The sequence below is a fragment of the Podarcis cretensis genome (assembly GCF_951804945.1).
Source record: "Podarcis cretensis genome assembly, chromosome: Z".
NCBI classification, from domain to species: domain Eukaryota; kingdom Metazoa; phylum Chordata; class Lepidosauria; order Squamata; family Lacertidae; genus Podarcis; species Podarcis cretensis.
In genome coordinates, this window is record NC_137184.1 from 22,909,500 (window position 1) to 22,933,063 (window position 23,564).

The following is a 23,564-nucleotide window of genomic DNA, read 5'->3' on the forward strand; positions in this document are numbered from 1 at the left end:
TTTAAATTAGCACACTTTCTCTAAAATTAAAGCTATAGATGTACAGCATGGATATCAAAGGAGAGGTGAAAAAACATCCCCTAACAGACAGGAGAGAGATGCACAAGTCCCCTAACAGACAGGAGAGAGATGCACACACAGAGAAGGAGAGAAGGTAGAAAATAGGCTTGAACAACATGGCAAGGTTTATTTTTATTTCTTTTAACTCAGAAGTAAATGACCCCAGTCTATTTTTCCACGGGCTTCCAAGCTGCCAGGTTGCTCGCAGCCGTTCAATGGCAGGGTTAGGCAGCAACACGTGCAGCTTTTGGGAGGCAAGGTAGAAATGGCTTAGAGTATCAAGAGCTGCAGAGGGAAGTAAATAAACAAATGGAGAGTGAAGTAAACCCCATCTCTATTTATTTATTTATTCCCATGCATAGAGAGATTTCCCGGCTTTCGGAGGTCAATGCCAGGGCTGGCCCTATGCCCCACCCAATGATGGATAAAATAGATTTGCCCTCTGAAAGCCAGACAAAATGGAGGCAGTTTGCAATCTTTCACATAATTGTGCCCAGTGGGAGACCAATACTTGGCACCACCAAGTGATTTTCTCAATTTTGTGCCACCTCAGGCTTTTGGATGAATGAAATAGCATAGTATTATGTAAAAATGGGAACAGTAATACGTAATGGATTGCAAACAGCAAACAGTACCTCAGGGAGGAAAAAATCCTACAGGAAAAGCAGGTCCTGCATGTGATGCATTATATAATATATGAGGTTTTGCTCCTTGAAAAGGCTTAGAGATTGACAGGCTGAAATGAGCATCCTACATAAACATAGGTCAGAAAGGAAAAGGGCTGCAACTAATATAGCACAATGTCTGAAATAAGAATGTAACTATGAATGTATTGGTGGCTAGGGAAGGAGGTATGCTGAGCAGAACACAAGAAAAGCAAGTACTCTGCTTAGTCTGAATGAATATTGGCCTGGTTCCCACATAATGCTAAACCGTGGCTTATTAAACTATCCCCCGACCCAAGCTTTGCACCACCTTCAAGGTTAAGCCAACGTGGAAATCTTCCAGTTCCTCTGACTGATACTAACACAGCTGCAGCTAATACAGGAGGGCCTCAAAGAGTGACTCTAAAGAAATCTCCGCTCCTTAGGAATGTCAAGGAAAGAGCAACGATAAACATAACCCTAATTAACTCTATACTAGAGGAAATTGAAGAAATAACCAAACAGTATTCAAGATTTGATGCGTGACCTCAACAAGCCTAGGGTAAACCCCCATGAACCTGCTCATGTGGGCAGCAGGAATATGAATAATGATAGGTCTGGAAAAGAGGAGATACTGGCCTTTCTACAGGAGGAATCCCTGGTAAGGGACTCACCCAACCAAGAAAGGCAGGCATTTGCAGACCAAGGGACTGGACCCAACTATACGCTGAATTAGCATGTATGACACTATAGATATTTCATCCACACTTCTGCCAATAGAACAGACTTTGCCCCCAGTTAAGGAGGATTAGCAAGCAAGGTGAGAAACTACACAGATGTCTGGGGAATTATCTGAACTCGATCAGGAGATGCACACTGGGAAGCCGGTCACCCCGAGTGCTGAGTTGCGATTCTGCCTAGCTGAGGACCAACCAGAAACTTCCCCGATAGGTAACATAATGCCTAACCTGCCGGATGTATCACAAACTACTAAGCAACCTATTCTCCCACCTGTGTTCCAGGACTGCCTCAAAGCCCATCTGCAAGAAGTTAATATCTTAGTACATCAACCTTCATCTTGCCTCGCAAATGCTGACTTGGTTATGCTGGCACTAGAGGACACCTCAACAGAAGAAGAACCCCCGGGAACAATTTCTGGGATGCATATTCCCGTCGATGCTCTCAGTCCTAGCGATCTCACCCCCCCCCCCCAAATTGGCTACTCGACTTCGAACAAGGAGTCGACAGCAGACAGTTCAAGAAGCGTTGACACCAGGGACCATGGTCTAACTGGCGCCCCTGAGGCACTAGAGGAAATGCTACAGGTTCCGCCCGGGGCCCCTAGTGATAGCCAATCTAATGACATCTACTTAGACTGACTTTGTGCCAAGGCGGAAAACCCGGGTCAACACTCTTCCCTGAAGTTGCTATCATGGAACGTGGCAGGATGGTCCTAAAAGTTATGCTATCCTGACTTTGTTAAGTTAATAAGAGAGCACAATATAGTTTGTTTACAAGAAACTTGGTCGACACGGCACATTGACTTTGCCGACTATAACGTCTATGCAGTTCTGGCAGTCAAACTCCACAAGAAAGACAGGCCCTTGGGTGGCTTGCTAACCCTGGTGGCCCCCCATATAAAATGTGAACACATTCTCTTGACTAATGCAAATTGCAAAATTTTAGCAACAAAGATAGAGCTGGAGAGCCAGGAAATGTTACTAGTCAATGTGTATAATCCTCCTACCTCTACCGTCATAGCCAAGAACCATCAATGAGATCTCCTTGCACACGTGCTCAAGAATCTGGACACTATTTGCCCCTATTTTCCCGTTGTCTTGACAGGCGATTTTAATGCCCGCCTATGCCAAGTGCGGGAAGTATACACAACAGCTTGAGAGATCTTGGACTCTACTGCTCTTCCTAACTTCTGCTTACGGGAACAAGAATCACAGGACTTAGAAATCAACCTGGTGGGATTACAGCTCACCAAGCTGACTACCACCAGGGTTTTGGTGTGGCTTAATGGGCTGCCAGACTAGGAAGGCTCTGGGAACTTTACCTTCCTCTCCTCACAAGGAAATAGTGTGGTAGACTATATTCTGGTCCCCACTAAATTGCTGCCCCAAGTGGTTGAGTTCCACACAGGTGATCCTATGCTTAGTGACCATCTCCCTCTTCAATGTAAATTTGCCTTTCCATCGAGAGTGTCAGAATATATAATCAATCCACCCCACCCCACCCCCAGGTACAGTGTCCTCAGTACATAAGGATTTGAATTAACAAGCATACACTATCGTCTTTCCAAACCTTGGTGCATTCTGATCGTGTGATTCACTTGATCTCGGTAGGGAGTGGTGAACTTTCCCCAATAGCTAGAGTCACTTGGTTTGAGGAGCTTATGGACACTCTAATAACCAAATTGCCCCATTCACACTCGCACAGGCCACCTAAGAAACCAGGGTTTGGTGAGTCGACTGATAACGAAATCAAAGGCATTATAGTAGAGGTTAGGAGAATATTTGAGAGTCTAGAGAGGCAGGCACCTCTCAATTGCCTGACACATATTTCGTTAGGGAGTCTATCCAGCTTAGCCAGATAAGATACAACCAGGCTTGCTGGGATTCACTGCTTTCAGCCATCCTTACCAATGATCATAAGAAATTTTGGAAGGTTATTGCAGACCCCCCACAGACCCAAGATCATCGACTGACATTGATTCCATCTATGCCATGGGTAGAGCATTTTAAGGCGATCTTCTATGACGATTGTATTCCATCAGACAGCCAAGATCTTGCCCCTTCTTCGACCCTGGTTGAGTGGCCCCCTGTCTCCATTACTGAAGTCGAAAATTTAATTTCTCAGATGAAACTAGGCAAAGCCGCAGGCCCTGATGCCGTCTCGCCTGAACTAATTAAAGCCAAGCCAGACTGGTGGGCTCCGATTCTAGCAGAACTATTCACTGTGGTGGACAGAATTGGAATTATGCCTAATTCTTGGCAGAAATCCATAATCATCCCAATCTTTAAAAAGGGGGACAAAAACATACCGTCCAACTATTGACCAATAAATCTATTGTCAAATATTGGGAAATTGTATGCAAAACATCTATTATCTGAATTAACCACGTGGCTTATCGTGAACAACATCATAGGCCCAGAGCAGGCAGGGTTTAGGCCAGGCAAATCCACTTTACATAACTGTATAGTGTTATCCCATTTAGCCACCAAGTACAGTGGTACCTCGGGTTAAGTACTTAATTCATTCCGGAGGTCCATACTTAACCTAAAACTGTTCTTAACCTGAAGCACCACTTTAGCTAATGGAGCCTCCTGCTGCTGCTGCTGCGCCACCGGAGCACGATTTCTGTTCTTATCCTGAAGCAAAGTTCTTAACTTGAAGCACTATTTCTGGGTTAGTGGAGGCTGTAACCTGAAGTGTATGTAACCTGAAGTGTATGTAACCCGAGGTACCACTGTACACGCAAGACCATAAAGAAGGCCTATATGTGGCCTTTTTAGGTCTTAAGGCTGCTTTTGATTCAGTTGATAGAGGGCTGTTATGGTCCAAACTGGAGTCACTGGGCCTAGACCCTAGGTTACTTTACTTGATTAAAAAGCTTTACTCAAATAATACCTGTCGTATAAGAATAACCCCAGGGGACGAGGTGTCAGACCCTGTTGTTATAAATAAAGGTGTGAAACAGGGCTGTGTTCTTGCTCCCTCTCTTTTTAATCTCTTCCTAAATGACCTTGCCCCATTATTAAAACTGGTGGATGCTCAGAGCCCAAAACTCAATGCATCAAAAATTCCCATTCTCCTATATGCAGATGATATGATTCTGCTCTCATGGTCAGGAATTGGCTTAAAGCGTCTGCTAAATGCCTGTATCGACTATCTGTCTAGAATGAAAATGAGCATGAACTTCGATAAAAGCAAAATAATGGTTTTCAGGAATTATCGTAAGAGCTATAGTTGGGTTTTTGGTGGGAAACACATCGAGCAGGTATTCGAATTCAACTATTTGGGGATCACTTTCCCATCACATGCTCCGGTGGTCTTCGCACTGTGCAGAGGCGGCAAACGCCAGCAAGCTGTCTATGCAGGCCATAATGTGCTTCTTTGCAACAAGAGGTAACCAACACATCACTTCTGCCCTTAAGGTTTTTAATGCCAAAGTTAGAGCTCAACTGCGCTATGGAATTTCAGTCTGAATAATAATAATAATAATAATAATAATAATAATAATAATAATAATTTTATTATTTATACCCCGCCCATCTGGCTGGGCTTCCCCAGCCACTCTGGGCGGCTTCCAAAAAAAAGATGTCAGGAGTTACCCAGTCAATGAAATGAGTGCAGGCAGCCTTTCTATTTAAGATTTTCGCTGTCCCACGCTGTGTACCTTACGCAGCCCTGTGTCTAGTGGGAGGCCAACATAAGCTAGAGATTGTTGCCTGGATGAGTTTTCTTTTATGCTGGCTAAACATTTGTTTTTCAGCAGACAAAGATACTTTACTTAGCAAAGTTCTGTCAGACTCCTTCCCTTCCCCAGGGCTACAATTGTTTTGCGCAAAGATATGGCAACTTGGGCTTTCAGAGGATCTCTTGGGTGCTGTGGCTTTTCCAATCGCCAAGGCCATGTTAAAAACTAGGCTGTGGGACATAGATCACCAGGAACCAATTTCAGCTGTGGAAAAAACATGTTCCCTTCTTTATTTTCGACTCTCTTGGGTGCAGGAATTTAATCTCAATTATGTACAATTTTTGTTTAACCCGCAAGAAAGAAGGGCTTTTTCGCTGGCTAGGTTCAATTCTAATCCTAACCTCCTTTGGGGTAGGTTTGAGGGTATGGCAGAAGGAGATAGTATCTGCTCATGTGATGCCCACCTGGTGGAAACTCTAGCTCACCTGGTCCTTAAAAATGTATGATGATCTCCACCAACAATTTTTAGACCAACTATATATCCCAATGTATGTATCCCAATATGGAAACCAGAGACAGAGGTCATTTGCTTATTACAGGCAAGAGACCAGGAGCTCACCAAGACAGTAGCTAAGTTCCTCTACAGTGGTACCTCGGGTTAAAGATGCTTCAGGTTACAGACGCTTCAGGATACAGACTCCGCTAACCCAGAAATAGTGCCTCGGGTTAAGACTTTGCTTCAGGATGAGGCCCCATTAGCTAAAGTGGTACCTCAGGTTAAGAACAGTTTCAGGTTAAGAACAGATCTCCAGAATGAATTAAGTTCTTAACCCGAGGTACCACTGTATTACGTTACAGGACCCTGTGCTTGCTGGAGACCCACAGAGGTGAAATAGATTGCTCGCCACTTCTTTCTTTTGGCAAATGACTGTACTGCTGAAATGGCAACGAGATTGTACTGGCCTATTTATTCTGAATGTTTGTAAGTGATGCTAATAAAGGTTTGATGATGATGATGATGATGTTATTAAACTATGATTTATTAAACCCCAGTTAAGCATTATTTATGAACCAAGCTCCCCACCTCAGTAATGGTTTGTTTACTAGCAGGCCACAATTTGAAGATGCAGTTTGTGAATGGCTTTTGAATCTTGGTTTGCATTAGCTATGGCTTCATTATGTGTGATTACATGTGAACTTGGCACTCTTCCTTAACCAAGGTTTCCTCAGACACTCACTGAACTACAAGCCACGAGGCAAGAACGGTTGGACAATAAATCAAATTTGGGAAAAACAAGCCATGATTTGTTTGATTGTCTGTGGGAAAATTCATGATTTGTTCAACAAACCACGGCTTAACCATGCAGACAGTCTATTCACCAAACAACCACAGGAATTAATTAGTGTATTAATTTAAACATTAAATTTAATGTAGCCAGTGTATTAATTTTAACATTTTTTGTAAATAATTCAGTGATTTAACAAGAAATGAGATGCATAATGGGGAACTGAATGTATTCATATTTCTCAAAATGAACCAAGGCACAGCTTAAGCCAGTGATGGCCAGACTCGGCCCTCCAGCTGTTTTTGGACTACAACTCCCATCATCCCTAGCTAAAAGGACCAGTGGTCAGGGATATGATGGGAATTGCAGTTCCCAAAGCGCTGGAGGGCCGAGTTTGACCATCACTGGCTTAAGCAAACAGGATGGGAATACAGAAGAAGGAAAATATACTGAGATGACATATAGGACAGTAGGAAAACAAGAAATACAAGATGCAAACGCTACTCCCAAAAGGAGTAGATATAGCAATAATGTGTGATAAAGGTTTATTAAATAGAGTAGAAAAAAATGAAATACAGAGTGGGTGCAATCCAAAACATCCAACCTGATGTTTGTAAGAAAACAGCTGAGAAACAAATGGACAAATACTGTGCAAAGTACGCTCACTTATTTCAAAGACCAAAGAGTCTGAGTGCAAATCCAATAAATATAAAATGATAAAACAATGCTTATGGTGTTTAAAAGACTACAATTATTAAGGATTAATAAAAGGTTTAGAAGATTCTTTTTAAAATGATATGGTAAAAATCAAAAGTACAGTGGTACCTCAGGTTACATACACTTCAGGTTACATATGCTTCAGGTTACAGACTCTGCTAACCCAGAAATAGTGCTTCGGGTTAAGAACTTTGCTTCAGGATTAGAACAGAAATCGTGCTCCGGCGGCGCGGCAGCAGCAGGAGGCCCCATTAGCTAAAGTGGTGCTTCAGGTTAAGAACAAACTTCCGGAATGAATTAAGTACTTAACCCGAGGTACCACTGTATTTCTTAGAAATAAAAGATGGTTCCCTTGTTGTATTAAGATGTTCCTTTTCTATTCAGTAGCACAGTATACAACACTGACTATCATGAACCATTTTTGGAGAAGTGTGAGTAAAATTCAAGAGCAAAATTAACAAAGAAGTGTAGTTTTCATAGCATAAAATATATATTTAAAATAAACAATACATGTATTTTTTTTCAAATGACCCTATTTGTGTGAACTATCAGCAGTTATGTGAGACTCAAGAGTTTTTGTTCTAATCCAAAGAGAACAACTTCTGAACTGTTGCTTTACTGAAAGTATCAGCCCTGTTCAGTTGCTAAACTTTGCAATATTTCAATAAATTTTATGTACTGCTCCAACCTATTTTTAATTTGTATATTGCTTTTAAAATGTTGGTTGCTTTTAATAAACATGCTGCTAACATTAAAATGGAAAGGTGGGATCAAAATGCCGTTATGAATAAAACATGCAAAACCCATATAGCTGTGCCTTTTGCCTTTACTGCAGTACTGTACAGAACTCAACTGGCTAAATTAAGCTAGACGAAAAGTTAGCAAACCAACCAGCCTAGAGGGGTTGATTCTATTTTGCAGTCATTCAGAAAAACCCAGGATTCTTATGACAGCATGACCAGATTGTTTGGAGCTGTCCGTTTACTAGTCCTGCAGGCCTCAAATCAATCTAATTTTACTTGCCTCAATAGTGTTTTATTGGAGTAATATAATTATGGGTCCTCTCCCCAGCCCAACTTAGCAATTTTTTAGAAAAAGTTTTAAATTAACAGGGTTTTTGTTTTTTAATGCAACCAAATGAGAGAGAGCCATAACTGAATCCCAAGGCATCTAAGGGGATGTGGCAGGTGTCTGTGTTGTGGGGTGAGGAGTTGTGCTTTATACAGTATTTATTGTAGGTTGACCACAACTCATTCAATTAAGCCTCAGTGTGTTATCTCCAGATTTGCTTCATTCCGCAGCAAACCTCTTTTCCCCCTTCCAAGCAATAAAATTGGGCACTTGTCATATATCCATTATCCACACGTGCGCGTATAAATCTGTACCCCAAACACCTTCTGATCTGAAAGCCCTTCTCCCGTTCCCAGCCCGCCTCCTCTGCTGCACGAGGATTTGCCATAAAAAGGGCGACAAATGAAAACACAGTACAAAGCTGCTCGTGTGGATCGCAGGGCCCTAGTGCCGAGTGAGATATTCCAGGAGGGACCCCCGCATAACCCTCCCGAGCTGCAAGCACTTCCAACGAGAATGAAATGAAATGTGCTGCAGGAAGGGACCTCTGCACCTCCTCCTTCGGAAGGTCTCACCCCCACGAAAGAAAACGAAAAAGGGCTGCACGAATGGCTCTCTGCACAAACTCAGGGGCTCCCTCTGCTTCACGGAGTTCCGAAGCATCTGATGAGTTGAATGAGGAAACTGCGCTCTCTGCACCATAGCTGTCAACCTTCCCTTTTTTTGCGGGAAATTCCCTTATTCCAGTGCCGTTTCCCGCTGCTATCCCGGATTATTAGATATCCCATAGACAGGTGAGGCTGCTGATCCCTTATTTTCAAATCCCTTATTTTCAACTTTTCAAGTTGACAGCTATGCTCTGCACTCCCTCAGAGGCACCCTTGGCGCCAGGCAGGCCTGTAGCCAGCGAGCCCAAACCCCTCCTCACCCGCGTCACCGCCGCCCTCCCCTTCTTCCCTCGCCCCGCCCCCTTTCGCCCCGCCCCCTGCCCAGTCCCGTCAGCCAGCAGCCGCCCTCTCCCTCTCCCCGTCACCCCCTCCCCAGGTTTCTTACACAGTGATTTGCCCGGCGCCCCTCACAGCCACGGGTTCAGGCGCGTCCCGGAGCCGCGGCAGCTCCTGACTCCTCACCACAGTCTCGGACTCCTCCTCCTCTTCGTCTTCCTCCTCCTCCAGCTCATAGATAGTGTCAAAGTCAGCCATGTTGGGGAGCAGGACGCTCATCGCCCCCCTCCCTCTCCGGCTCGCGATCTGGAAACGCGCGTGCGCCCCGCTCGCGGGAGATGGGGGGTGGCCCAGGTTGGCGGCAGTTAGTCGCTGGCTCGCGGGAGGCCTGTGGGCATGCGCCGAGTGGGGCCGCCGCTGCCGCCGAGGCTTTTGGAGACGAAACCGAAGACAGTTTAGAGGCCGGGAAGCACCTGAAGAAGTAAGAGGTGGTGCGATTTCGGCTGCGACGACCCACATAGCCTGGTCCTGTGAATGGTTTCCCGGCTTTCTGGGTTGAGAAGTTGTCTTCATCACCCAGCAGTGGAAACACGCAGGTGGTTTGACAAGGGATAAGGAGTGCGGAAAAAATCGTTGGCTGGCACGTCAGATGAAAGTAAAAAGCAGCCAAGTGAGAGACTGAGCTCCTTGCCACGTGGAAGAATGGAGTTTCTTCGTAAAACCCACACCCCCAAAAGCAGCGGTTCTCCACTTGTGGGTCCCCAGATGTTGGACTTCAACTCCCATCATCCCTGAGTTATGGCCTTGCTAGCTAGGGGTGAAGGGAGTTGTAGTTCAACAACATCTGGGGACCCACAGGTTGAGAAAGGCTGCCCTAAAGGCAGTGGTCTTTAAATTATGTATTAAACGGAGACTATACCTATCTGTATAAAAAGCAAGTAAATGCACAACCCCAACTGCTAAAGGAAGGGCTTGTGGAAAAAATAAATATCCTCTTCAAGGTCTCCACCTTCTCACAAAGCAATGAGCAATAAAACTATTCCCCCCCCCAAAAAAAATAGAAACCTCAAATGTTGACTGAATTATTGTATCTTTATTATTATTTGGTTCATTTAACTATTTGTTAAATGCAAGAGAGGGAGAGTTGGCAGCAACTGAGGTGCAAATGTGGACTGCTGTGGCAAAACTTGCCTCACTGTTCATGAGAGAGAAGAATATAGAGTGCAGTCCTTTGTGCAGGATCCACTGGTTGTGGAGCTATAGGATTTGACAAAAGCCCTGCTATGACAGCAAAACAATAGTCTGCCACCAGTGGAATATATTGGCAGCTGAGCTCCCCTGTATGTTGACAGGGAAGTCAGCAGCAGCATAGAAAAACACTCTGCATCCAAGAGATTGCCAGTGTGATTCTCGGCAGGCACCAGTGTGCTTGCCAGTACCTCCTATGGCACTTGCTAAATGTCTCAATAAATATCACCTCAAAAATCTATAGAGCACAAGACACTGTTTGCTCTTGCTTGGTTCATATTTGCACTGGCTTAGCATCCTCTACAAAGAACACTTCCTTAACGTGCCCACATTTCATTAGGTGTCATTAGGCAGAAGAGGCGTATAAAAAGCTTTCCTCTGAGTGCAGCAGCGGCTGACACTGGTGCCTTTCCTTCATTAATGGTGTGGGGACATGGCTGCACCATTTTGTGGGCCCTTTTCTGCTCTTTTAGATGTGGCAGCTATTTTGTGTGATGTCACACATCCCACAACGGCCAGTTAGTTGTGCCACACACCCTCGACAGCTGTTATGTGACTAGGGTCTACTGCACTAATACACCCATTGGCCTCCAAACATTGGTGACTCCTATTTGATGTATGTTATACTCCTTACTGCTTGATAATGCCTTTATGGATGGCATAATTTTATACAGGGAAGCTCCTTCCCATTGACTTAAAAATGTTGCATAACAGTGCATAGGATATGGTGTAATTCAGCACTCAAGAGCAGCACAATGCCACCAATATATAAAACCCCACACAAGGAGACTAAAACTCAGGTGACAGGACATCTGCCATATTGCTACATCTCTGGCCTCACTAGGGATAACTTTGGTAATGGGAGAAAGGTCTTCGCAACACATGGGAATGGATGAGTTTGCTCTGTAAAGAGATCTTTGCCTGTATTGCAGCTGCAGGGGGAAAGCAGTCAAAGTGGATAATAAGGGTGATCCGTCTAATTTTGTGCCAGATTGGTAGGTTCAGGCCCCAGGCTGCTAGTTGGTTAGCCCTTGTTCCAGACAGAAGTAGAGAATTCAATACAAAATGACTGCATTTATTTAGGAACATGTTATTTACCACTATAGCTGTAAATCTGTAATAATGTGGTAGTCTTCGTCTTTGACAATCACTCATAGCTGAGTAAGATTGTCTTCCATGAACACTGTTTTAACTGAGACCAAAAGTGACCGTAGAGGCCAATTCTGGATCCACACGTCCTTCCACAGTGGGGAAATAGGTTTCCGGCTGGGAGTTGATCACAGTGAGGGTTTGCCAAGCGTACCTTCCTCTTAGCACATTTCTCCCTTTCGTCCTGTGGTAGTCCAAGGTACATAGTATGCATTTTATAAGTGTGTTGAAATGATATTTTACAATCATAATTATTTTGACAAAAATAAAACATTTCCTTGCCGTTACGTATGTAATCCTCCAAGACATTGCTGAAGAACCACAAAGAACCACAAATGAAATAACATAACTGCATATTTAAAAAACTATTATTAACTCAGAAATTCATCAGTTTATCCATGATACAAATTTATAATAAAAGTTGAGCCAGTTGAAAATACAATCCTGCAGGATTGAGAAAATATTGTATTCAAAAGATTTTAATAATCTCCATATGGTTACTTACAGTGTGGAAAAGTACTTTCATTTGATCATGTACAATCTTATCAAAATGTAATCCTAAACATGTATACTTAGCTCAGAAATAAGTCCTGTTGAATTTAGTGGGGTTTACCTCAAGATAAATGTGGCTGGATTGCAGCCTGAGTGTAATGTACTTCTATTTTAAACCATATTTTAATTAACTGTTTGTTTGTTGCTGTTTTTTCTATTACGTTTTATTGTAATTCATATCTGGTGTTAGCCACCATGAACCCCGCCCTGGCTGGGGTATAAATAAATTTATTACTACTACTACTACTACTACTATTTTACTTCTCATGGGCACAACCTACAAGGAAGCTCTTTTGAGAAAAGCCTCTTCAACACAAATTTCCAGTGGATTGGGCTCCATGTATTTAGAAGTCACTGTTCAGACATTTGCCTAAACACACCAATGCTCAACATTTCAAAAGGGTAGGATCCATACAAAAATTCTGCCTGCAATATTTGGTCCCCAACGTTCCTGGCATTGTGTGAGGAGGGGATTAGGGGCCTTATTCATTTACTTTTTTTAAAAAAAAAAGAGGTTTACAACAGTATAAAATAAAACATTAAAATTTCTGATAAAAAGTTAAAAGCAGATATTAAACATATTAATTTTTTTTTTAAATCAACACTGACTAAAAATAAATAAAACACATGTAACTTCTACAGTGTTGATTTGGGTTCTTAACAAACCTTTCTGATCTTCCCAGGTGGTTTTGATGTGAAAGTTTTGGAACAAACTGTAATGCAAAGTATCCTTTAAAGTAGTTCCCTAAACTCCATTGAGGTGTTAAGATGAAGCACATGCCGCACAAAAGAGCAGCAAGAAGTTCTTATTGAGACCTCATTTCACATTCAGACACACAAACCAATTGGTTTGGAATTTACAAGCCCTAAACAAATGTCAACTTCTCTTTCATCTCCAGGAAAACAAGCGGACAGAAATAGATGGATGCCTAATTTCTTTTACTGATTTCTGCAAAATCTCAGAATGGAACCCTGTTCAACTGAATCTGGAAGGTTTCTTTAAATAGTGCACTGAGACATATTTCGCTAAAATAGCTAAATCCCTAAAGGTGATTGTATAATTTCTGGCTACCTACCTGAATCTGTATAATTTTTTTTGTTATTGCTCATTTAATTATTATAACTTGCAGACCAGTCATATGAATAAATCACTGGAACTTAATTCATTAAGACTCCTTAACAAGTCTGCACAAGTGTTCACTTATACACACAGTTACTTAGAAGTAGATTCTTCAGATCTCACAAGGACTTACTTAAGGGTAAGCAAACCTAGGATCAGTCTGTAAGGCTGCTATGCACATTTTATTGGGGTTTAGCCCCTTGAATTGAGTGTGGCTTCTTCATAAGCATGCATAGAATTGGTATACTTGGGTCCTATTTCATCCAATGCTATTCATACTGAAGAGCAAACTAGTTAAAATTAAGGATACAAATAAACATAGGCTTCAGCTGGTTTACTCTGAGTATGATTCACTTGGATACAACCCATAGTATGTTCACAGGGCATTTCAAATGCTAAAAGCAGTTCCTATGCATTGGATAAGATTTGTTAAAATATCTATAATTTCTGAGTAAGAAAAACCTTTCTGTGACAGATAATTGCATTTCAAGTTACAAAGTATAAAGTCTTAAAATTGCAAATGCAAGAGATAAAATTTAAGTGCTCTTATTCTAACACCTCTTTAGTAAATAAGAATAACAGAGATGAGGGAGGGGGAGTTTAACCTATTCCCCCCTCATAAAATTCACAGAACATTTCTTCTAAAGACAATAAAGCTGAAAGAAACTTTTTTTTTATTTGCTGTGAAGATTAGCACCCTTTCAGGCAATTTAGCTGCTGAAGAAAAGAGAAGGAAGACACAGTTCTGCATATCAAAGCTGTTTAAAAGAAGTGTTAAAAAGGTCTGTGGCTCACTATGAGAGGTCTTAAAACCAATGGCACACTTGGCTAAGAGAAAGTTGGCACAGCTCACTTGAATTGTGAAATTAATATTCAGATTATACACATTTTAGAAGTATAGGAAGTTGTGTTATATCAGTTCAGACCATTGATCCATCTATGCTGATTTAGTAGGGAATCTCTAGGGTTTCAGTCAGGAATATTTCCCAGCCCTTAATGGAAAGGCTAGGGATTGAACCTGGGACCTTTGTCTGCAAAACATGTGCTCTACCATTGAGCTATAGACCTTCATTTAACATACAGGAACATAGGAAGCTGTCTTATACCGATTCAGACTGTTGCATAATCTAACTCAGTATTGGCACTGACTGGCAGTGGCATTCTAGGGATTCAGACGCATTTCTCTAAGCCCTACCTATAAATGCTGGGGACTTGGCCCTTTTGCATGTAAAACAGTTGTACCACTGACCTATAGCCCTTCCCCTATTTCTTGTGCCTTTGCATTTTTATAAAAAAATAGGGGAGGGGCTTTTTATTTCATCTTTTCAGCAACCCATTGTATATGCTCTTGTAGCTGTTTTTTTTTGAGAAACCATTTAGGTAAGGAGTTTTGTTTCTCACCAAGCTTCCCGTCACCTGTGTTTATTCCACAGGAAGACCTAGATTTCTGATGATTCCTGGTTCTAAAACACTATTGTTGCAGACCATATAGAATCTATGCAACACGTCCTTGCTTAACCAATTCCTGGCAGCTTCTTCTATTGGGCAAATATTTTCCCCTCCTGATGCTAACTTCTTTTAAATTATTTATTTTTTTTTAAAAAATATGCTATCCTGCCTTTCTTTTAAAAGAGAGCTTTCCAAACTTTTCATGTTAGTGACACACTTTTTAGACATTCATCATTTCATGACACAGTAATTCAATTTAACTAGCAAACTGGAGGTTAAACTAACCCCTTTCCAGCCCCTAGAGGAGTTTAGGGAGTGTTTTTGCAACACACCTACACACTGCAAGCGACACACTAACATGTAGCACAAACACAGTTTGGAAAACTCTGTTTAAAAAAGTAAACCAACCCAAACCCTTCAGGTTTCACATGCATGGTTACCCTTGGAAACAGATGTCTGGCACTCAGACCCTCAGGTGGGGGAGAACTTAGACACCTCCTCCCTTTGCCCTTCTTCATCCCCTGCCCCAGCTTGCTTTGTCTTAAGTGGAGCAGTTATTGGGTTTACTTACACAGTAGTTATGTGAAACATATAAATCTGCCCTGTGCAAATGCCCCTGTGTTAAAAAAAGAAAAGAAAGATTAAGTTGTATCCAATGTAGAGGACTTTTTGTCTATAAAATGTATGTTGTTGATTGTATTTAGTATTGCATCTTAATTGCAATATGCAAAGCTCTATACAGTGGTACCTCTAGTTACAAACTTAATTCGTTCCGGAGGTCCATTCTTAAACTGAAACCATTCTTATCCTGAGGCCCGCTTTCACTACTGGGGCCTCTTGCTGTGCGTGTGCCTCAATTTCCATTTGCATCTTGCACGCAATTTCCATTTGCATCTTGGGGCAAAGTTCACAACCAGGAGCAGCTACTTTCGGGTTAGTGGAGCTCGTAACCTGAAGCATTTGTAACCAGAAGTGTTCGTAACCATAGGTACCACTGTATTGTAATGCACATTATACCCTCCAACCTTTGTTAGACTCCAACTCCCATCAGCGTCAGTTAGCATTACCAATGGACAAGGATGATGGGAAGTTGTAGTCCAAATCAGCTGAAGGCCACTATGTTGGCTACCTCTGCACTAAGAGATAATCTAATAATGGCAGTAAAATGTCTGGTAGTGATTGGTTGAACTGCTCTAATGCCACAGAATCTTAGATCATAAACAGAACCCACTGTCGTGGAAAATCTCTCATCTCACTAAACGTCCCCCCTCCAAATACACAGAAAAATAAACGAATACCAGATAAATAAAGCAAAGGCATGCAGCTGGAGGTGTGAACTTTTTTTGCTGCAGCAAAGGGCCCTTTGCTTGAGCTATACCATGTTTATAATATGTATGACATCTTACATAAAGTGAATGAAAATAGAGTGGTCAGATTTGCCTAGGGGAGACATGAATTCAAATCTCTGCTTATATAAAAGTTAAATAGTATTATTTTATAATGAAGATACATTCCTCTGTTTCTCAATCGAAGGAGGCCTTTAAGAATGTCTTCCAACTTGTTTTCTGTATGGGAATTCTGTTGGTGATTCTTTTGAAAGAACACACACCGGAAATATTTCATAGGAAAGTCTTCCCCAACCTGGCGCCCTCTAGTTCTCTTGGCCTCCCATCAGCCCCAGCCAGCACAGCTGATTAAAACTATAGTTCAAAACCAGGTTGAGGAAAACTGATGTATGATGATAATCCATATTTCTCAGACTTTCTTAGTGAAGCCATGATAGAGATGAATTTTATGTATGTCATGAGTTTCTGTACTGTTTTTCAATAAACATTTCCAGGGCACTTTACAGCAAGAAATAATGAACAATGAAAACAATTAAAGCAGCAAAAATAACTTTATTCTTTACACCAATAAAGCAGCAGGTAAAAACAGCATTCTTCAAATCTGGAACTATACTTGATGATCTGATAAAGTTAATAGTCTTTACTTAGACTTTGTTATTTTAACTCATGTGCAACTGCTTATTCTACATGCCTGCTGTATAGTTTTGTTCTTCTTTTAATTTTTGTCTGTTATAATTGCTCTCTCTTTTATATACATTGTAAAATGAAATAATAATAAAAAGCTTTACACAAAAATATCAAGTATTTAAAATTCCATAGATATTAAAATCTCAATAGATGTTTGGAAATATAAGTGTTTGCCTGGGACTAAAAATACGTTAAATTAGACAAGTCTCTTTGGGGTGCCACAACTGATGTGAACCAGTTCTACCAGGTCCAAGCTCAGTATCCTATCTTCAGTCTAAACCATGCAAGCACAATAGTATTTTGGCTTATGTTTTATACTATTTATTTTTATCTTTTATTTACAGGCATTTTAAGAACCTGGACATCTAGATCAAGGGAAGTAATAGTGCTACTGTATTCTGCTCTGGTCAGACCTCACCTGGAGTACTGTGTCCAGTTCTGGGCACCACAGTTCAAGAAGGACACTGACAAACTGGAACGTGTCCAGAGGAGGGCAACCAAAATGGTCAAAGGCCTGGAAACGATGCCTTATGAGGAATGGCTAAGGGAGCTGGGCATGTTTAGCCTGGAGAAGAGGAGGTTAAGGGGTGATATGATAGCCATGTTCAAATATATAAAAGGATGTCACATAGAGGAGGGAGAAAGGTTGCTTTCTGCTGCTCCAGAGAAGCGGACATGGAGCAATGGATCCAAACTAAAAGAAAGAAGATTCCACCTAAACATTAGGAAGAACTTCCTGACAGTAAGAGCTGTTCAACAGTGGAATTTGCTGCCAAGGAGTGTGGTGGAGTCTCCTTCTTTGGAGGTCTTTAAGCAGAGGCTTGACAACCATATGTCAGGAGTGCTCTGATGGTGTTTCCTGCTTGGCAGGGGGTTGGACTCGATGGCCCTTGTGGTCTCTTCCAACTCTATGATTCTATGATTCTATGACTTAGACTCACTTGAATCTGTATTGCCTCCTAATTTTTTTAAGCAAAACTAGTAATGAGAAGTACGAATGTTTTGGCACAAGAACAATCACCAAATGAATCTCAGCGTTGAATGATAGTAGCCATTAGTAGCAGAGTTGTTTTACAAGCTAAATTGATGGGTTTAGCATCTTGTAGGATTAGTCTACTGTAATTACCCTTCTCCTTGGTACTCAGTGGCACACTTCAGGCACAATTTTGCCAAACTCAAGCACCTTTAAGTCTCAAAAGTTTTAATGGGAGATATTTAAGCATGTGCTGAACTCTGCCACTGAAATTAATCAGCATGAAAAAGTGCATAATTTCAGCTTAATTCTATCCTTGCTGTTAACCTTGCTAGAATTGCCAATGGTCCATTATTCTTAAATTCAACATACACAAAGAAGAGGTTAAATCTGTCTTACAGGTTTCCATTAAAACAACCACAACAACCCTTTCTGCTTTAATTTGGGCCTTCAGGAATATATTTTTAAAACAGATGGCAAAAAGTCTTCTGTAAAGCAATAAGTCATTTATTAAATAAACAGGACACTATAATGGGGAAAATTACAAATTATGGCAAATGATCTTAAGGCACGTCTTACAGGCAGACATGCTTTTCATTTGCATCTAAGTCAGTAATTTATTGTACTTACTGAGTGATACCTAGATAAGTCATAGAGCTGATCCATTGGGTATGACTAATGCTGGATAGCACCCAATGCATGCTTTTTAGTTTAAGCATGTTAATATGAGGTGAGACTCCTTAAACATTAGAGCATCATGAAACTTAGCCCAGCTGTATCAGTCAACTAATTTGGGGGTAGCAAAAAAAAAAAAAGCTCTCATAATGAATATTTTTTCATACATTAAGAATATCATAGGATAACTTTATTGGAAAGACTGTATTCTAATGTAAAAAAAAAGAGATGCGATTAAGAAAAATAGATTTTTTTCATAATACTCTGGCTCATGCTGCAAAGTGCTATAGATTCAACATCTTTCAAACCTAAACAAATGTATAAAACTTTGAAACTTGCAACTTTGCGAAGGTGAAGTTATTTCAAGCTACCAAGATTTCAGCCTTTAGAAGCTGAAATTATGTAGATTTAATTTGCATAAGCACAGAAGTTTCATTTCTAAATAAAGGTTCCAGCAAAGAGTTAAGAAGTTTTAAGCTCCACTGATTTCAGTAGGAAAGTTAAGCACTTGCTTAGTGCACTTTCACTCTGTGAGAGGAATGAGGAATAGATATGTGTGGGATTTGAAACTTCAGCTGGATCATGCCAAGAGTTCTACTAGAGAAGAAAAGATTGGGGGGGGGGGCAGATTACAAGGTTGGAAATATAATAGTGTCCACTTATCTTTATTAGTAGAGTACATGCATTTTCTCATCCATTCATAAGATGAGTTTTGTCTTTGACTATGGGGAGAGACTTGATCCATATTAATTGTGTAACAGAAGGTGAAGGCACAGAAGATTTGGGAGCTGTGATTAGCAGCACTGTATGAAACCCTTTTAGGAGATAAGGAATTCATTTGTAAACAAGTATCTGTCCTGGAGGGTCCTTGGTCGTAAGAATGCCAATCTTCCCTTTCTTTCTTTTTTTTATTATAATATTTATTAAATTTTAGTTTAACAATAAAGTACATAGATAATAACACAATCTTTTCCAATTCCACATTTCATATTCATCTTTGGACTTCCTCACAACCCTTGTTCCTGCTTTCTAAACTCATAAATTTTACCAGCAAATTATTAACTTGGTTTAATTCATATAATATAATTTTCCAATATTAATATCTCAAATTTTGGGATTTAACATACTCTTATTGAAACTTAATCATAAAATGTTACTTATCCAAAATTTATCTTTTCGTCTTCCAATTAAATTTAAATTTATATTCTTTATAACTAGTTTGTTGAAGCCATGTTTTTGCTAATCTTACATCTTTCTTAACATTCATACAATTTACAATATTTTTGTAGATAGTCCTTAAATTTCTTCCAGTCTTCCTCTACCAGTTCTTCTCCCAGCTCTTGGATTCTGCCAGTCATCTCCGCCAAACCAATCTTCCCTTTCTAGGTCATCATGAGAACCCCAGCTCCCCAAAGACTGGTTTACCAGTCCATGGTTTTCCATACTTGGCAGATGACAATAAGCCATGCAATCTGTATATGGTGCTGTGGAGGCAGAGTTTTGTATTGTTAGATGGTTATTGTTGCTCCTTAGGGATCCTGGTTTCTTTTTCTTTCCAAAAGATGGCTTACATATGTGATATCAGTGACTGGTGGATTTTTTTTGACATCCTGCTTGTTGGTTACTCTCTTCCTATTTAAGGTGAAATATAAGTTATTGCTGGTCTTTGGAACACATCACAATCTGATTGAATCTATTACTCTATTTTGAATTAACAGTCATTGTGTTACCACGCTTCTGGTAGTCATGGTTTAGGAAAAGGTCTGCCAATTCTCTAAGTGCATGTCCATTCAAATGAACAGCTGACGCATCCAAGCAACCCCACCTTTCTGCTAGCTCTGTCTTGCTCTCTTTGTTTACATTTAAAAAATAAAAATAAAATCCTAGATCATATATAACTAAACACTAAGGTATTTGTCAAAGGATGTCCTTGCAAAAGAGATGTGACGTATTATGGCTTCCGGGTTGGCGCCATTGCCGAATGGCGGACTCCCTCCGAGCTCCGGAAGGAACCTGCTCGGCAGGGGCTGGGTTCTACCGCGCCGGCGACGCGGGGACCCTCAAAAACCATGGGCGCTGAAACCCATGGGCATGGTGACTCGGCGGGCACCGTTTGCATCCCCCCCGACCCGCGAAGGAGCCTTTTTAAAGGCTGCGGAGTGGGTGATGGGGGGGGTGCTGTGAGTCCTCCGCTTCCCCTGCCAAGCGAAGCCGCATGCCATTCGACGGAGAGCGCTGACTTCTTCCATTGAAAATTTGGACTTTAAAAGAATAACCCGTGAGTAATTGGAACTTGGATTAAAAAAGGGGAAAAATTCTTTTTAAATTCGGAGCGAGTGGGGGAGGTGCAAAAAGGAAGTCAGCCTCCCCCCTGTTGTAGAGGAGCTAAAGCAAAGGATTTGACAACTAAGATCGAGTGCAACCTTTTTTTGATAAAATTATTAACTTCGCGATGGAAAATTATAAGACTGGGCTGGAGGAGAAAAGTGGAATGTGAATTAAAAGGCAACCCCCCCCCCCGGAAACCCCGGGAGCGATCCGTAAGAGCGCCGGGAGAAGAGAAATAGAGGTTTTGACAGCTGTCAAAGGAGCTGTCAAAGCGGAAGAACAAAAAGAGAACTTTGTTACAAGGACTTTGCTGGTCACATTTGTTACAAATTGGATATAAATTGTTTAAAACAAGGAATAATAAGTTACTTTGACTGTTGGGTGCGATCGGGAAGGAAACTGAGCTACTATAATCCCTCTAGAGGAGCTGTGGGACACTACAAGTATTGTTGGCATCGAATTTGAATAGGACTTTTTATCTCCTGGGAAACTGCAGAAATGGAACACTATTTTGTCTACAGAGGTCTACACACTAAAGGAGACAATAGATTTATCTATTGAAGAATGGAAGGGACTTGACATAATGTTTTGTTCCTGAATAACAAAGCCTCTGCAGAGGAATTAGAAGCTTTTTGGAATTAGAACATTTGTGCAGGAGAGCAGGAAAAAAAAAAAAAGAGGAGGAGAGAGAACAACAAGAACAACAAGAATAACAAGAACTGGACAAAGTTGGAAGATAGACTCCTTCCAAGATTGGACATGTGAAATCAAAGATGACCAAAAGACGGCAAAGACTAATAAAAAGACGGCAAAGCGGACTGGTGAAGGACTGTGGTTTAGATGTGGGAGCTCCAGGATGACAGTAGATATTGACGGACATTGGGAACGCAACCGGGAAAGGGGGGAGGGAAATTTGGAATCCAAAGGGTGTTAAATTACATTTTATTCTTTTTTCTGTTTTTCTGTTTATTTTAATCTGTATTGCATATTAAAGAGGGGAACTCGTGGAAGGGAACAGGTCGATTTTAGGGGATGGGAAAATATTTTTTAAATTGGGTCAATGATAAATAATTTTAAAATTTGGGGTAAGAATTTGTTGAATCTATTTGAAAGAATTGGAATACAAGAGGGGGAGGGGAGGGGAAGTCCTGGAAGGATGCTAATGAAAATTAGGTTTTAAATTTGGATGTTTTTCTTTTTCTGTTATATTTGAAAATCTTTAATAAATATTATTTTTTTTAAAAAAAGAGATGTGACGTATTATGAGACCTTTAGCTTTTCAGATAGGTGGATTCTTTCAGAGCTCTTTACACCTTGACACCATTCAGACTAGTACATCCATACTAATTCCAGGAAAGAGGGAAGCTGTGACCATCAGAGAGATGGGTAAAAGGCAAGAAGACAGTTTCTCTAACAAGTGAAGGTGAAGGAAAGTTCAGTATCTAGAAGTGGAAAGTTTAACTCTCATTTTCAGAAGTGGGGAAATTCAGGCACAATGACAAAATGTCACTCTCCAGGCCCATATCTAGCCCTCAGAAGTCTCCACAGGCCACACATCCTCACTAGCCCTGCCTTGTACCCTCTTTGAGTGTTTTTGCCTGTCTGGAATGTGCCCTTGAACTCTGACCATGCCTCTTGTTTCCTGGATGAAAGATGGAGAGGGGTGTGGGAGTTGATTGTAGATGCTACTGTACAAGGGTAAAATTCACAACTGTTGTTCTTCCCACTTTACCTCTGGCCCTCCCCACAAATGACATGTCATCCTCAGAAGATTGTCTAGCAGGCAATGTAGTCTTGGGATAGAAAAGGTTCCTCACTCCTTCACTTGTTTCATTTCCTTTGTAATATGTTCAGATTTTGATAGCATTAAGCAAGAAATGGACATTTCAGTCAGTATCTGGGGATTAGCTGGGAACAGAGATAGCTCCAAACTGTAAGGCAACCTTCTCCAACCTGGTTTCCCTCCAGATGTATTATTATTATTATTATTATTATTATTATTATTATTATTACAGTGGTACCTCAGGTTACATACGCTTCAGCTTACATCCGCTTCAGGTTACAGACTCTGCTAACCCAGAAATATTACCTTGGGTTAAGAACTTTGCTTCAGGTTGAGAACAGAAATCGTGCAGTGGCGGTGCAGCAGCAGCAGAAGGCCCCATTGGCTAAAGTGGTGCTTCAGGTTAAGAACAGTTTCAGGTTAAGAACGGACCTCCAGAATGAATTAAGTACTTAACCTGAGGTACCACTGTAGTTTTTATTAAAGATTTTCTTGTGTTACAAAACAAACAAACACAGAAAAGTACATAAGAGAACTCATTCTGAAACTTACCTATAGATGGTACCTAACAGCATGGAAGCTGGCGCTGGTACACCCAGGAACCTCACCTAAATGCAGGAAAAGCTGCCCTTCCAGATATTTTGAACTATGACTCATATCAACCCTAGCTTGCATGGCTATCCCCCAAAATACCAGAAGGATACCAGGTTTGGAAAGGAAAGGCAAAATGAAGTGGCCAGTGACTTGTCACTCACAATCCACCATCAGTTCCTGCACAATCCTTATTGAAATGAAATAAACTGCATAAGAGTACAGTAGTTTCTGATTATTGCAATGGAGCATGTGCAGGAATCTTTCATGATGTATTGTGCCCTATATTAACAGATGGGATAATTGTTGTTTAGATATTTCAGCCACCGAAATGTCTTGGTCAAGCCTTCTGTTCCATGGAAGAAAGAAGGTTTGGCACTCAGGAAAGAAATGTTGAGGGCATGAGGAATAATTGGCTTCTTTCCCAAATTCAGGGACCAAAGATGTCTGGAAGGCAGGCAGGCGGACATACATTCTTTCCCCACATGCCAACAGTTTCTCTGATCCCTGGTCCA

At 41.1% G+C, this 23,564-nt stretch overlaps 1 long non-coding RNA gene and 1 pseudogene across 3 annotated transcripts in view; one reads left to right on the top strand and one right to left on the bottom strand.

Moving 5' to 3' along the window:
- Positions 1–9,721, bottom strand: part of LOC307207674 (cysteine-rich hydrophobic domain-containing protein 2-like) — a 32,079-nt pseudogene extending 22,358 nt beyond the window's left edge. The window contains exon 1 of the transcript XR_013843926.1: positions 9,258–9,721. The product of XR_013843926.1 is annotated as a cysteine-rich hydrophobic domain-containing protein 2-like (transcript). The remainder of the gene's footprint in view (positions 1–9,257) is intronic.
- On the top strand, positions 9,605–14,809 carry LOC307207704. Of its 2 annotated transcripts, XR_013834770.1 has the most exons (3): positions 9,605–9,744; positions 12,997–13,356; positions 13,907–14,809. It is a non-coding gene; the product is annotated as an uncharacterized lncRNA (long non-coding RNA). The 2 variants fall into 2 exon arrangements; XR_013834769.1 differs by having other exon boundaries at positions 12,997–14,809.
- Positions 14,810–23,564: the final 8,755 nt, after the last annotated feature.